At 42.1% G+C, this 15,722-nt stretch overlaps 1 long non-coding RNA gene across 1 annotated transcript; it reads right to left on the minus strand.

The window, feature by feature from the left end:
* Positions 1 to 637: 637 nt before the first annotated feature.
* LOC121195365 lies at positions 638 to 2,520 on the minus strand. Its single transcript, XR_005895460.1, has 3 exons — positions 2,460 to 2,520; positions 2,213 to 2,347; positions 638 to 677 (listed from the first exon to the last, which is right to left on the minus strand). It is a non-coding gene; the product is annotated as an uncharacterized LOC121195365 (long non-coding RNA).
* Positions 2,521 to 15,722: the final 13,202 nt, after the last annotated feature.

Genomic DNA, 15,722 nt, shown 5'->3' on the forward strand with positions numbered 1-15,722 from the left:
AGACCAGTTATACAGGACAGCTGTCTGATACATTTTAAACTCAGCTGCAGCTCACTTCTTTGCAGCAGAGGGAGGCTGTCCTTTGAAATTATTGAGGTCACGTTTTGACCTGTCACTCTTCATGGACACACAGCTGGGCTCAGGTATAGGGACGTCTTGTCTCTGATGGATCCTGGTGGACACAGAGATTAAGACCATCAGGAACATGGGGAAAGGGACAACATATCTATTATTCATACAGTGTTCTCATAGTAAAAAAGAAAACATGTAGTCAGTTGCAGCTCACTTCTTTGCAGCAGAGGGAGGCTGTCCTTTGAAATCAATGGAGTGACACTGTGACGTGTCACTCTTCATGGACACACAGCTGGGCTCAGGTCCATGTTCAGGTCCAGGTCCAGCAGAGTCTGGTGTGTGCTGCTGCTCTGGCCTTCAACACAACACACACAGAGCTTTGAGTGTGAATAATGATGGTGCAGTGATGTGAGTGCTGAGCTCTGACATGGAGAAGAGTCATTGACAGTTAGAGATCCTCATCTCACCTCTGAGCTTTGGTCTGGATCTCATGGTCCCCACACAGACTGCTTTTAGGGGGAGGGGCTCCCTCCTCTTTGTCCTCACACTGATTCATGATGCTGAATTCACATCCACATCAGCTCACACACACTTTCTACCTTCATCTGGAGAGAAAACACAAATCATTCACCTACACATCAACTGAAATCATCCTCTCCATCATTTGTCCTGTAGAAATATCAGCTGCTCCTCCACTGATTGGCTCTTCTTTCCTCTTTCATATCAGTGTCAGTTGAATGCGGTCAGACAGCAGTGTGAGTCAGAGGAAGCTGCCATCAGCTGCTGTACTTCCACTGTCAGTCCACTAGATGGGGTCATGAAGCTGCAGTGAAGTGCAGAGCAGCACACACAGGATCCAGGGACGAGCATTTCCATTCACTGACACACAGACAGACTGAGATCCACTGGTTTTATCTGACACTATCTAAAAATCCTGCTTTGTAATTTCACTTCAGTAAAAGTACACGAGTGTAATCAGTAAAATATACTTCAGCTGTCAAAAGTCAAAGTGCTGATCATGCAGAACAGACTCATTTGGTTTTTATTTCCAATCTTAATCTGAAAAGTAACTGTAGCTGTGAAATAAATGTAGTAAAACAGTGAAATATTTCCCTCTGAAAAGTTGTGAAGTAAAAGTATAAAGAAGCAGAAAATGGAAACACTGGAGTTTCAGTGCAGCACTGCAATAAAAGTACTGAGTTACTTTTCACTACAAAAGTATTAGATTCCATACAACTTGTACATGCTTTTCAAAATAAAAGACTGGCAATTTCAATAAAGCCTTTACAATAATATTAAAACTTTTTTTTATGTGTGTGTGTATGTGTGCCTGTACTACGAGGATTTGGCAGGATTTGGGTTTGGCACGGTAACGTCAGGTTTAACAACAACTCCAAGACAACCCCACAAAAACACAAATGTCAGAGAACTGATAAAAATGTTTTTATCTGCTTGGATCAAAAAGTGTAACAAAGCTTTTATTCAGTGAACATTCTGTATCTCCAACAGACTAAAACCTTTGGTCGTTTTTCATTCCATTTTGTTGCCTCTAGCAACTGGACTGAGTTACAAAAAACACAAAAGCTCTGTACCTTCCCTTTATCTACCTTCAATAACTCATTACAATCTATAATTTCCAATCAGTGCACCTGCTTCTAATTTGCTCGTGGGATCTCCTTGTTGTATGTTGTATACATTTGTGAACATGAACTTCATGTTTTTAATTGTTTATGTGAGTGTTCTTTATCGCAATTATTGTTTATTGTTTATCATATTTGCTGAATTATTGTATAACATGCCTCATGCTTCTGCCTCTTGGCCAGGTCGTCGTTGGAAATGAGAACTTGTTCTCAACTGACTTACCTGGTTAACTGAAGGTTAAATAAATAAATAAATATGAATGTCATGAATGTCCTCTTAAGTTTCAAAGTTGATATTTCAGTTTGAGATGACGATTGTTTCAAACCTCCTCCTGATTTAAACAAACTCCATCCAACTGTAAAACACTGGTAATAAACCAGTTTCTCCAGCTAAAATAACCAGAAGAACTAGAGACGTCACTGTCAACATTTTCCACAAACTAGAGAAAACCATGTCCCTTTAATGAAGATAAATCAAACTAATCAAGAGCTCCACTTACTCAATTTTTTCCCATGAACTTTCCCTCTGCAGCTCTCTCCTGTCAGTGTAGGAAAGACTCTTAGTTCTTCAGTTCAAGCTTCTTTTTCCTCTGGTTCTTGTGGGGGTGAACTGTAACTGACACCCAAAAAAAAGCCTGAAAAAAAACAAAACAAACAAAACACCATAAATCAATGGTCAGTAACCCCAGGTAACAACAGGGAGAGTTGTTGAGAGATGAGTAAAACATTAAAACTGCTGACATTTACCTTCAGATGGAGAAAATCATCTGCGCCACAAAGTTTGATCAAAATGAAAGTAAACTCCAAGGTTTTGCCCAGAGGTGTGTGTGTGTGTGTGTGTGTGTGTGTGTGTGTGTGTGGGTGTGCCGTCTCTTCATTATCCAAATATGCAGTGTGACTGGTTGGACTGGGTCTCAGTCAGACTGAAGTTCACATGCTGAAGTGTTATTAAGACATGAAACCTCCTCATGACTCCCAGTGTGAACACACACACACTCTGCTGCTGTTTGATGTTTTCATTATTATTGATTATTGATCAGTTGAATCAGCTGAGCTCCAATGGAACTAAATTCTCCATTTCAACAGTGATGTCTTCAACACAAACATTCAGGTTTCACATTAATGTGGATAAATATCAGTTTCCACCAGTTTCATATTTGTATCTTGAATGAAGGCAGATATGTGTGCAGATAGACCATAATGGTCTAACCCCTGTCATTGTGACTTCAGACGAGCTTCACAATGTAGAATAAGTATAAAACATCACAATTCTTGTTGCCAGTAAAACATGAACAGGAACTAAGTAGAAGCATGAGGAAACTCAGAGGAATGAAGGAAACACAGACTTAAATACACAAAGGAACTGTGTAACAAGTGAAACACATCAGGGCGGGCAGACAATCACAGAAGAAGGAAAAAGACATAAGGGCAGAACAAAGAATCACTCACGGGGAATGCAAAGTCAAGGGCTGCATTAAACAGCTGATTTCACCTGAGGATCACCTGATCACACAGCCTAAAACAAACACACACACCCCCGTACACACACATCTGAAAGTCAACATCTGTCTTTGGCTTTGATGAATAATTTTATTACAATCATTATTTCAATCACATCCAATCATAGTTTTCATCACTTCTCTCATCTGTGATACTGGTCAGTGTTTAGCATCAAAATCAAATATAGACCAACAGCTGTGGTCAGCTTGACTTGACATCAGAGGTTTGTTTGCCAACATGACTCTGTGGAATAAACTGTCAGCACAGAGATGACAACACTGATGTTTGTGATTCCTTTCAGACCTTCTGTGGCTTTCCAAAGAGAACCATCCTCCTGGATCACATCAAGGACATCATGGATGACGAGAACCTTCAGGACCATCTGGAGATCCACATCCAGAAGCCTGGTTACTGTGGAGGTGAGATAGAGAGCATCAAGTACATCTCTTGGGTAATGGCTCTGCAGGACTTTGTCTGTGAGGACATGGAGGAGAGAGACGACTGAGTTTAACCAACAGCAGCCAAACCTCCAACAGCTCCAACGTGTAAGGATGGTCCTCCTCTTCTGAGCTAATTTATGTCTCTCACTCTGTGACTGCAATTCGGAGCAGCTGTCAGAAAATTTTCCTCTGGACTAAATCATGAATCAGCCAAAATTTCATCAATTATTTTCATCTCAATGTAACAAAACATTTCTGAACAAAGATGGTAGATGGATTGGTGGTAGACAAAATGTCACCAGGAACGATGCACTGCATGCAGGCCTTTAATATCCAGACATATCAAGGAAAGCATCTCTTAAGCATTCTACCTCAGCTCACTGTTAACCTCTCATACGTCAGAGGATGTTTGGCTCCAAACCACATTGCAAGAAATACAAAAACCACAGAGAGAACGTGCCATGTCAAGCTACAGATAATGAAGCTAATCAGTGTGGCGAGCGAGAGGGAAGATGACATAGATATGATGATAGCGGATGGTGCAGGTCACCACAACACCCAACTAAGAGTAACGGGCAGAGACGTGGTTGCAAGGCAATAATCAATATGTGCTTTATTTCAAAATTGTATTAAAACATTATAAAACACCATTCATACACAGGGGACGTGAGGGAAAAGGGGGGTCTTATCAGGGCTGAGGCTTACCGGGAGGCCAGCTCGAGAAGGGGGGTGAGAGATCCCACATAATATACAAAAATGATCACCCCAGCCACACGTGACAGCCACACACACCCACGCACACGTAGTGAAAGGAACCCAGAACCAGGGGAGGCACATGACACAGGAAAGAGGGGGAAACCACCACCTGGCACCACGACCGCCACCACCTTCAGCTCTCAGCCACTGAAAAGGGGACAAGGAAATAAAATTAGTGGGGTCACTCCCAACACAGGAAAACAAATAACCAATATACAAATACTAACAAAAAAAACAATAAACCAATGCTTACAAATTAACCAAAGCAACTAAGAATATCAATAGCATAACATAAAATTGTTGTCACAGACAAAAGAAACAAACAGTCAGAAAACAAAATAAAACAATCCAACTGAATACCAGGGCTAATTGAATAACAGAATATGAAAATTACATAAGAAAAGAAAGAAAAAGAAAAAAACAACAAATAAATCAGCACAGAACCTAGTTAAACCGAATATTTAATAAACCAAATAACCTAATCTAATAGAAACAAAAGCTATAAAGAAAACAAAGTAATCAAAAGAATAACCCCAAACCCATACTAACTAAATACAACAGAGGAAATGGGGGCATTAAATAAGGAGCAACCCCACATTGCATTCATTCAATTTTTAAAAGTCCAGGCCCAAGGCAAACGAAACTGTCCATTCAATACTCGCGTAGGTAGGGGTGATTACGTTGTCCACCTGCGCAGCCCGACAGCAGCAACGCCAGAGCACCCGAGCGGCCAGCGGAACCACACCGGTGAAGCGCGGCAGAAACACCTTGTTGAGGCAAAACCAGGCAAAACAGGCAAATCAGGCAAAGCAGCAGTATTTCTTGCTCCGTGCTGGACAGAGCAGCCAGCAAATAGTCCTCTGTATTAACAAAAAGAAGGAAACAAAGTTAACCAAGCTACACATGAAAGGCACAAGCAGGTTAACTGCATCAAACGCACTGAGACGTACATACCTATCAGCTTCCTCAGGTGTGATCGCCTGAGGAAGAGAGAAGCGAGCGCGTGTCCACTCGGCAACAGTGGAGGCTAGCAGCAACCTGCAGCTAATTTGCAGCACTGGATATGAACCCACAAGCCACGCACGTTGGTGTAGGGCCTGCAGTTCGGCGTCTGCACCAGCAACGACAAGGCAGAAGGAAGCGGGCGACCAGGAAGTGAGCCCCGGAGCCAGGAGCAAGAGAGGGTCAAGATGGCCACAGCACCCTTTTATAGAGTGCCCTCATGTGGTGATATGCCAACCAAGACCAAGGTGAACAAAACGGCGCAAACTCGCACTGGGAGATGAAAGGTGAAACATCTCAGCCTGCTACAATCTACCCTGCCAAATGCATCGTCACCCCGACGATGGATAAGCCAAAGCCTAAGATACCACAGCTAGCTCCACGGCCTAAAGACGGCAGAAACAGCATTAGACACTGGCCCCGGAACATTTACAGCAACGTGACCAATGCCTCCGACTGATCTCGGGAGATGATGGACATTGGAGTGTTGACCAGCCATCGACCATGCCGTCCGGTGTACTGCCGTGTCACTGGTGCCAGGGTCAATGGCTGATGGAACAGCCAGCTGGGAAGGTACTGAGCCTGCTGCCACAGCAGCAGGGGTCACTGAAGGACCTGATGCAGTCTGGGCTGCATTTGTCCATAACGCTGGCAACAAAGAGGTGGTCTGAGTCGCTGCAGCTAATTGGCTAGGCGCTGCCACAGGACCAACAAGTCACCATCAAATGACAGGTTGTCCTCCAACTGTTGCTGGTCAGGAGGAGATGAACAGGGGGTGGCAGCATCACCTGGGGAACCAACTCCAACCAAGGCCTTCAACAGCGTCCAATGGACTCGTCTGGCTTTGGTGTGGTCACCTGTAGGTGCAATGGTGTACACAGAGCCTCCTTTTGGCGCTTTAAGAACTCTGTACACCACAGAGCTCCACAGATCCTGGATCTTATGGCGCCCTCTCACACTAAAATCTCGCAACAATACCAACTGGCCCACCTTCAGTGGAGCGCCTTGGACATGCTGGTCATGATTCCTCTTTCGGCATTCTGCTGTGACTCTCAACCTCTCTCGGGTGCCTTCAAACACTATCTGTAAATGAGCCTGATGCTCCTGAATCCACTCATGGACACCAACAGGGTCTGGGACTCGACTCAACAGAAAATCAACTGGGAGCCTTGGCTCTTGTCCAAACATTAGGAAGAATGGGGTCTCACCACTTACCTGATGGGGCGTAAGAATACAGCACCTGTGGCAGGCAAGAGTTCCAGTGCCGCTTCTGGGACACAGGGAGGGTACGCAGCAGGTTGTAAAGGGTACCATTAAACCGCTCACACTGACCATTGCCAGCTGGATGGTATGGAGTTGTGCTGGATTTCTCAATGCCATAAAGGCCACAAAGCTGCTGGATCAGGGAGCTCTCAAAGTTGCGGCCCTGGTCAGAATGTATACGGGCAGGGACCCCAAACTTTGAGAACCACTCCATCACTAACACCTGAGCCACAGTGGAGTCTCATTGGTCACGAGTAGGAACAGCCAGTGTATATTTACTGAAAACATAAGTAAGAACAAGGACATTTTCAATTCCATTTTGAGTGGGTTCCAACACGGTGTAGTTCATGGCCAGGATCTCAGAGAAGCCAGCAAATGCCCCATGAAACGGACAGCAGGTAGGTTGTCCTTAGCAACCTGGCACCTCTCACAACTTTGACACCAATGTGCCACATTGGAGGACATAGCTGGCCAGTAACACTGCTGTCGCAGCAGCTCCAGAGTTCGCTCAACACCCTGATGGCCATGCCTCTGATGGACCTCTGTCAAAACCTCTTGTTTTAGAGAAGCAGGCAACAACAACTGAAAAACAGACTCCATCCCTCTCTACCAAGCGGTCCCATTGCCGGAGCAATGCCAAAGCAGGCTGTGACAGCTGCTTTTGCTCCTCATAGTTCGGACGCCACTTCTGTTCCCAAAATGCCAAGATCTCCTGGATAACAGGATCATCTTGCTGGAACACACAGAGGTCAGAAGGCGTATGGTAGGGCAAGGCTATAACAGCCGCTTGTGTGGCTTCAGCATCAGCATTTTTATTACTCCTCCCTGAGCAATACTTGATCTCAAAATCAAATGAGGCAAGCTGTGCTGCCCAGCGCCGCTCGGCAGCACCAAGCTTAGCGGAGGACAGGTGGCTGAGTGGATTGTTGTCCGTGTAGACCAGACATTTATGGCCGAGCAGATACACCCTGAATTTTTAAGTCATGGCCCACTTATAACTCCAGCTTCATGGAGCTATAATTTGCCATGTTGCGCTCAGTGGGCCTCAAACCTCGGCTAGCATAATCGATGGGCCTCACCTTGCCACCCTGCTCCTGTGACAGCAAAGCTCCCAGGCCACCATAGCTTGCATCAACCTCCAAGATGAAAGGGAGGGAAAAATCAGCATAAGCAAGCACCAGTGCATCGGTTTTAAGCATCTCAAAGCTTTGGCGGCACTCCTCAGTCCAGTGCCCCCTGACAAGAGAGAAAAACAGCTTCACTGGATCTTTCCTCTGAGTGTGTGATAGATAATCTGACCGACCGTCTACAAGGTTTAGATGCTCAGAATAGTTGAGTCTTCCTGTTTAGGTGAAGATAAGACTCCAACGAGCTGAACAGGTTCAACTGTCTGTGGAAATTTCAGAGAAAAAGTGAGCACAGTGATGGATGAAAAAACAGAAGTGAATATTTCCACTAGACTCTGCTGAAGCTCTTTACCTCTGTTATGAAAGCCATTAGAACTGATCCTGCTGCTTCTCCTGCTGCTAAAGCTGCTGAAATACTGAAATATCACTACAATCAGTAGACCAACTGTTACCACTTATGTTTCTGTTGTCAAACTTTACTTTGACACTGTCTGCACTTTATTCACCCTGGTATTGTAAATATATGTATATATATTGTATGTTTCTTGTTGTGTCTTGTTTGAAATGTCTTTTTCACCTCATGCTGCTCAATGTGCCTTAAATTGCCCCCCGGGGACAAATAAAGTTCTCTGAATCTGAATCTGAAAACAACTGAACATGATTTAATTTTGCAGCTTAATATTTGGACATGGAAAATTCTAAATACACTATGTAAGACAAGATAGAAGGCAGAGTGGGTTAGCCCAGTAATAAAACCAAGCAAAGTACAGTAACAACGCTTCTGTTACCACATGAGCTACAAATGTGTATTTATGCTTATATGTTGTAATGAGTTTGCCTGTGTTGAGCAGTGTAACAGAAGGAAAAAGCTTTAGGAGGCTCTGGGCCTCCCTCACCCTGTGACAGTGTTCCATCCAAATACATGTCTCCTATTGTTCATTCTGCAATGTTTCTATCCAACTCTTCATAATTCAATATATTTAGACAGAATCAAATCATTCTGATATTACTTACAAACATTATGAGACTGTATGTTTGGACAATACTTTTCACATCTTCTGAAGTCAGTGATGTGTGCACTACAGCAAAAAAAGGATTTCAATGGAACAACGTCTACAGAGCCTCTTACAGCTCTTTCCTTCTTCTACACAGTCATTATGACAAGTTCACCACAGAAAGAGATAAAAATATGGACTCAATGTAGAAAAAGAAGCCAAAAATACATTTTAGAAATGAGCCTTCATTATTTTGGCTCATAAAAGGATTTAGTCAAATGAAATTAACTTAAAAAATACATAAAGTACAACTACTCCATCTATGAGGTGTTAACTTTATCACATCTGACACAGCAGCTGCTACTGTTAAAAATCCAAACTCTTTATAACTGTTGCAGGTTTTTAAGATATTTAATAGATGATTTATTTATTAATATGTTTTAATATTTAGCACTGCTGTTTCTTACACAACTACCAATGTATTATTAAAGCTGCTACAAATAAAGCTACTACTACTCCTACTGATAAATGAATGAATTGAGTTGTATTGTAACATGTTCACATCTGCTGAACACTAATATAACAGGTCTTTAGGAGGGTCTACCCCACCCTAACCAAAACCCTCTGACAATGTTCCATCTAAACTTGTGTTCCACTGGTTTCAGGCTCCAGAGCTCAGGAGATGTGAAAGTTTGGGTTGTAAATCACTCACATTAATTCAGACTGTGAGACTGACATAATCAGAGCCCTTTAAAACTGTGCACTCCTGACCTCTAGTGGCTGGAGACAGTGTGACATGCTCTCACGTTACACAATGCATGTTGTTAGACAATGCATGTCTAATGCATGTTTGGACTTATTCATCAGTTAATAAATGTACGTTATAATTTTAAACATTAACTTAAAGGAAAATTGAAAATTTATCAAAGAAAAAATTCTTTAGATAAACAAAAAATTAGGTCAGAAAAAAAATCATCCAAAAAAACTGTACCATTGTACTTTTGATTGGTGTTTACTGTTGTGTACTTTCTGTCATTATACTGACATATGAACCGTGGGAAGAACATGTTGGGATGGAATATTGTCTGTAGACCCTCCTAAAGCCTTTTACTTCTGTCATGGAAGTTATGCCAATTTGGTCTCAATGGACAGAATTATTATATTTAGAAATGTTTTAAATGGTTGAAACACTTAGCTAAATACTTTGGGACTTATGTACTAAGATGCACTAAATCTATATTCACAGTAAGGTTAATTTGTTTTTTCTGAGGTTTTTTTGACTGTAGAAAAAAATGAAAGTTTGAAGGAAGGAGTTGGAAAAAAGACTTACCAATACTTTTTTCTCTTTTAAAAAAGTGCTATTAAATACTACTGAGAGTTCAAACTTATCTAAATACTACAAACAGTTAAACTTATCTTACACACTAAAGAGAACAGAAACTTATCTATATACGAAAAAGAGTTGAAACTTACTACAACCATTTACTAGCATGCTTTTTTTTTTTTAGGAAAGTGTAGATAAAACTTTGAAAGGAGTTGGGGAAAAAACTACCGTTACTTTTAAATACTAAAAGAGTTACAACTTATCTAAATACTGAAGAGAGTAAAAACTGTGTGTGTGTGTGGTACTCTCTGGACTGTTTCGTGCTGGAGGCTCACATCTCTGGGTTGTATGGAGAGTCAGATATCCAGGACATGAAAAACTCCAGTGCATCAAAAGCAGAGGGACGGTGAGCACCAGGCTGGGGGACAGGCCAGAGGGACAAGTGCATGACGTCATCCTGCTGAACGTGGGCCACAGGCTGTGGGAGGACTCTGGACTGGATCATTTTACAGAGACAGAGAGTGGAGGAGAAGGAAGGTCAGACTGGATCAGCTACACCCTTTAGACTGCTGCAGTAGAGTGGGACAAATGTGTGTGGTGACCACTGAGCCAGGATAAAATGCTTCTGACCAACACAAAGACAGGAGGCAGGTGAAAACCAACACTTGTCTTTACATTTAGAGCACTGACCTCCTGCTGGACACTGGCCGGTATGGCCTGTGGAGCAGAGGTCTCACAGCGTCTTCTCGCCGAGGGCCCTGGAGCTGGTCTCCTGCTCCCTTGGTCTCCTCCTGCATACAGCAGCCTGTTACAGAAATGGACACAGAGAGAAAGTCAAGGACCAGGTCAAACTGGTTCACATAAAGTCCTCTCAGACTGCTGCTGTAACATCAGTGGATTCAACACGAAGCTCTGAGGAAACAGAGCAGAGGTGCTGTTACACGCAGCAAACGCCACGTATTTAACAAGTGTGGATGCTGCTCAGGACGACAAATACTGACTCGCTTGACTCACTCACCAGATGAGACAGAGTGAGGTTTACCACCTCGGCCAAACAATGACCTGCTACAGCCCACTCCACAAAGCCCCCATTCACAGCAACAGCCAAGGAAATCACACACGTAACACTCCAGCACACACCTCCACTCCACACTTCCACCATCCACAGCTTTCATCAACATACAACCACTCCCACTGGTCTCTGAACAGCAGCCACACATCAAACTTACTGATCACTTAGCATAAAGCACCGACCGAGGCCCAAACAAACGCATACTCAGCACAACTGTTCAGCATCATCCAGGCAGAGCATGAAGATCTGCAGGAGGACAAACAATCAGTGGGACGGCTGTCTGCAGGACAACCAGAGAAACTGAAGACAGGTGTTTCTGCTGCTCCCAGCAGAGGGACAGAGGCCCACATCAGGACTTTACAGGCAAAACCACATCTCAGCAACTTGGGGATATGATGTGACTGGCAGCCATGGCAACACTGGACAGGACCAAGTTAAACTGACAGGATGTCAATCCTGGAGGTGGGAGGCATTGCCAGTCTGTAACGTTTTACTATCTAATATCTCCACTGACTCCCTTCAAACTAAATGCAAATAAACTCTTTCATGTATAGTAATAAAGGAAAAATCACATTTTTTCCATGAATCCCTCACAGTTCACCTTCAGTAGTGACCATTTGTTCAGAATTCAAATCAAACTAGAAACAAATTTAAAATCAAAAGGAAAATAATGTACACCAGCAAAACAAGTCCATTGTCCACAACATCTTTGTCTTTTCTTGAGGGTCATAACAGTGTGATTGTATTTTGTATTTTTCAACTAATCATAAAACTATTTACAGTTTTATGCCACATGTGCTCGTGAGTGTTGGTTTCCCTTCAATCTTACATGAACATTTTATAATATGTAACCAGTGGAATCACTGAGGTTAATGACAAATTAGGCTCATCAAAACATTAGATATTAAAGCACTAAATCAAACTAAAGATAATCTTCATAATCATATTTCAAATCAGCACAAGCTCATAACAAATCTAACAGGATCCACATTTTTGCCCAGACAGTAAAAGAAAGGAGTCTCACCCTGTTGGTGCTGGTGCTCATCTGGCTCCTGGTGGACTCTCTCCTCCAGCAGCTGTGGTCACGGAGGTGAGAAGGCAGATCACACATCTGGAAGCATTAACACAGAGTTTAGGATGGAGCTCTGCTTAACTCAACACAACTATATTTGACTCAACACTCAACAATAAATGTGTTACTCCCTTCAACCTGCTGAGCTCACTGATGTTTCCCTTCATTAGAAAAACAGTTTTCTACTCTGTGTGGAAATGTCCCTTTTTTTCTCTTTCCTTTCCTAATTTATCTGCTTATTTCTTTATTCATTGCTGTAATATCACATTAAAACTTGACAGTACAGAAACAACAACAACATAAAAAGTCACTGGCCAATAAAATAATGAATGTAGGCTTCATCTACAGAAAAAAAATGTATCTTTAAAAGCAGCAATTTACTGAAGGTGAAGGATGAATGCAAACTAGTGGTGGGCGGATTGATCCAAATATCGATAGTATCGATACCAAGTTGGTATTGGTATTGGATTGATACTAGCCTGGTGAGGTCGATTCTACTTTACACTCCGCTCTTGTTTGCAATGCTGCGGTTTCAGCAAAGAGGAAACAGCCAGGTCGCCGGACTTGCCGCTCCTGTGTCAGCGCAGAGCAGGCACACTTTGCTCCCCCTCCCCCCTCTTGTGTTTAGATGTTGCGATGTCACGTGAGTCACGTGACGTAACTTAGACGCGCAAAGCAAACAAGCAAGTAGCAAGAATTTTAATTAAATTTTTGTATTATACTTTCTCAACAGTACTTGTTTTGATTTATTTACTGGTTTGCGTGCACTTTTTATTTAAGATTTTTCTGAAAAAATTTGATAATAAAGTATTTTCTATTTAATTATATACTGTCCTAATTCTGTCCTGGGTTTTAACTATTTAATAATAAAAAAGGAAACATCACACAAACAACACTAAAGATCATGAAAATTAATTGAGGTTTGAGCAATTCAATGACGCATCCACCTTATTTATTGAAAAGTATTGGTATCGGTATCAGTATCGGCAATACTGGCTCATATTTACTTGGTATCGGATCGATACCAAAATATGCAGTATCACACACCACTAATGCAAACCAGGGCAGTTGCTAGGAATTCTGGGCCCCCTGAAAGAATATCGGTGTGGGCCCCTCTACCCCATTCATTGCCACCTTCAATTTTCTTGTTTTTCAGTGTTCTTGACGGTTCCTGGTGTAATACACTCAATTTGTTTCCTTTTTTACGACGAACGACTTCACAAGTCAGAGTATCATTATGTAAATTATGTATTATTAGTTGTCTTATTCTCATTTCACTGATGAGCAACATCAAATGTTGTGTAGACTGTTTGGATGGGGATCTTAGGTGGCTGCAAACACCTCAGTGTGTCGGTCAGGACACGTGCAGGTCGGTGGAAAATGAGGAACGGGGTCCAGAATGAAGTTTGACTCTTTATATAAAGTTGTGAGTGATTACAGGATTGTGTGTGGTTTCTGTAATACAAACAGTAACAAAATACAATTAGAAATGAAATATAAATCACATAAAATATATACTGAGCCAATTATGTGAATCCAATAAGAGTAACTGAAATACAGCTCAATATTACGTACAACTCAAATTATAATGATCACCCAACGGATCAATCAAACGGCAAATGCAACGTAAACAACAGTGCTTAGCTACGCAGTGAGCTAGCATAAACGTTTAGCGGCAGCTAACTACCTGCCGCTAATTAGTAGCTAATTCTTTATAACCTAACGATTGCTACTGCCCAAAAACGACTGGCATGTTATTACTAACGAAAGATACACGTGTCATAACAACAAAAACTCACTGCTTTAAGACGCACACTGCGGAGTCACTCAACTGTTTTTCTCCGATTGATAGACACGTCTGCGGTGCATTCAAGGACCGCGGCAGTGTGGGAATTTACATGTGCGATCATTAACAGCACTCTTAAGGGAACAGTACTAACAGAGACGACCTTTTGTACATCAAACAACATGCATTTTTTTAAATATAATTTTCAGATCAATATCATCATAAAGACAGAATGCATTCTATTCCTGCAAATACATTTTCAGTTAACCACTCAACAAATAGGTAGTGGGTATTTTATTGTATTTAACAATCAAGCACTGATATGCAAAAAAACAAAGTGTCCTGGCTCAAGATAGTCCACAGGTAAATATGGAGCATTTAACTTAAATGTCTCAGTTTAAGTTTAAATTGGCTTGTTTGTTCAATGTAAGTCTCATCAGAAAGCCCAACGCCGGGCCTTTTTGTAAGCAAATTCGCTGATGAGGTCTTTGAAGTCCAACTGTCGGCTTAGCTGACTTTCAATTGAAAGTCTAGCAAGGCTATTTAGCCTCTCCTGGCTTGTTGTGGATCTGAGATAGTTCTTAACTAGTTTCAGTTTGCTAAACGCCCTTTCTCCACCTGCAACAGTCACAGGTAACGTACAGAAGATTCGGATGGCAACACATACTTCACCAAAAATGCTCTGAAGCTGAAGTTTCCAAATGGAATTCAGCAGTTCAAGGGGAGAGTGGCAGTCTGAAAATGTGGCACTATAAACAGACCTCAAATGTTGCACTTCACTTTCAAAATTAGCACTAAGATCCTGTTTGTATTTGCTTGTTAATGAATGGCAAACTGAGTGAATCTGATAATCTTTTAAATCCTTGATTTTCAGTATTGCAGCAAATTCCTCACAGATATTTGCAATGGATTGAAAGCGGGTGTCCAAGGCACAGATGATGTTATCTAAAGCCACATAGAAAACAGTGTTGCGAAACAGATTTGATTCCATCTCCTGTTAGTTTCCCTCTTCTTCTGACCTCTGACTCTCATCTGCAAAACGTTTTCTCTTTTGCTTGTGGCTGACTGGAAATCCAATGGGAACATCCATAGCTCATCCAAAGTCATCCCATGAGTCGCGAAAGACCTGCATTTCTTCCTTCAGTGCCTCTATATTGGCTGCTTCTACATCTAGTGTAATTTTTCCTGACTGCAGAATTATGTTTCTGTTTTCAATGGACTGCAGTATTTTTTTCCAAACAGTCAGGAGAACAATGGCTTTAAAAGATGTAAAATAACTCCTGAGACCAGTGACCTCTGATTTGACTTCATTAGTCAAGCTGCATCTAGCAAGGATGCTATCCAGGGCCTCAAGGAGTGATGGTAAGTGATTTGCCACTGGTTTAACAGCCGCTATGCGGGCACTCCAACGGGTATCAGACATGCGGTGAAGGGAGCAGCCAGTCTTTTCTTTGAGAATGGCCCATCTCTCTGGGCTGGCACTGAAGATATTGTACAAGCGATTCAAACACCCGAAAAATGTTGAAACATCTGCAGCATGTACTCCAACAAGATTTAGAGTATGTGAGGCACATGGTGAATATGTAGCAACTGGATTTATTTTCCTTATTTCAGCCTGGACCCCTTTAACTTTTCCTGACATGCTCGAGCCATTGTCAAAGCCCTGGCCTCTG

Source organism: Toxotes jaculatrix, chromosome 16 (genome assembly GCF_017976425.1).
Source record: "Toxotes jaculatrix isolate fToxJac2 chromosome 16, fToxJac2.pri, whole genome shotgun sequence".
Lineage (NCBI taxonomy): Eukaryota > Metazoa > Chordata > Actinopteri > Toxotidae > Toxotes > Toxotes jaculatrix.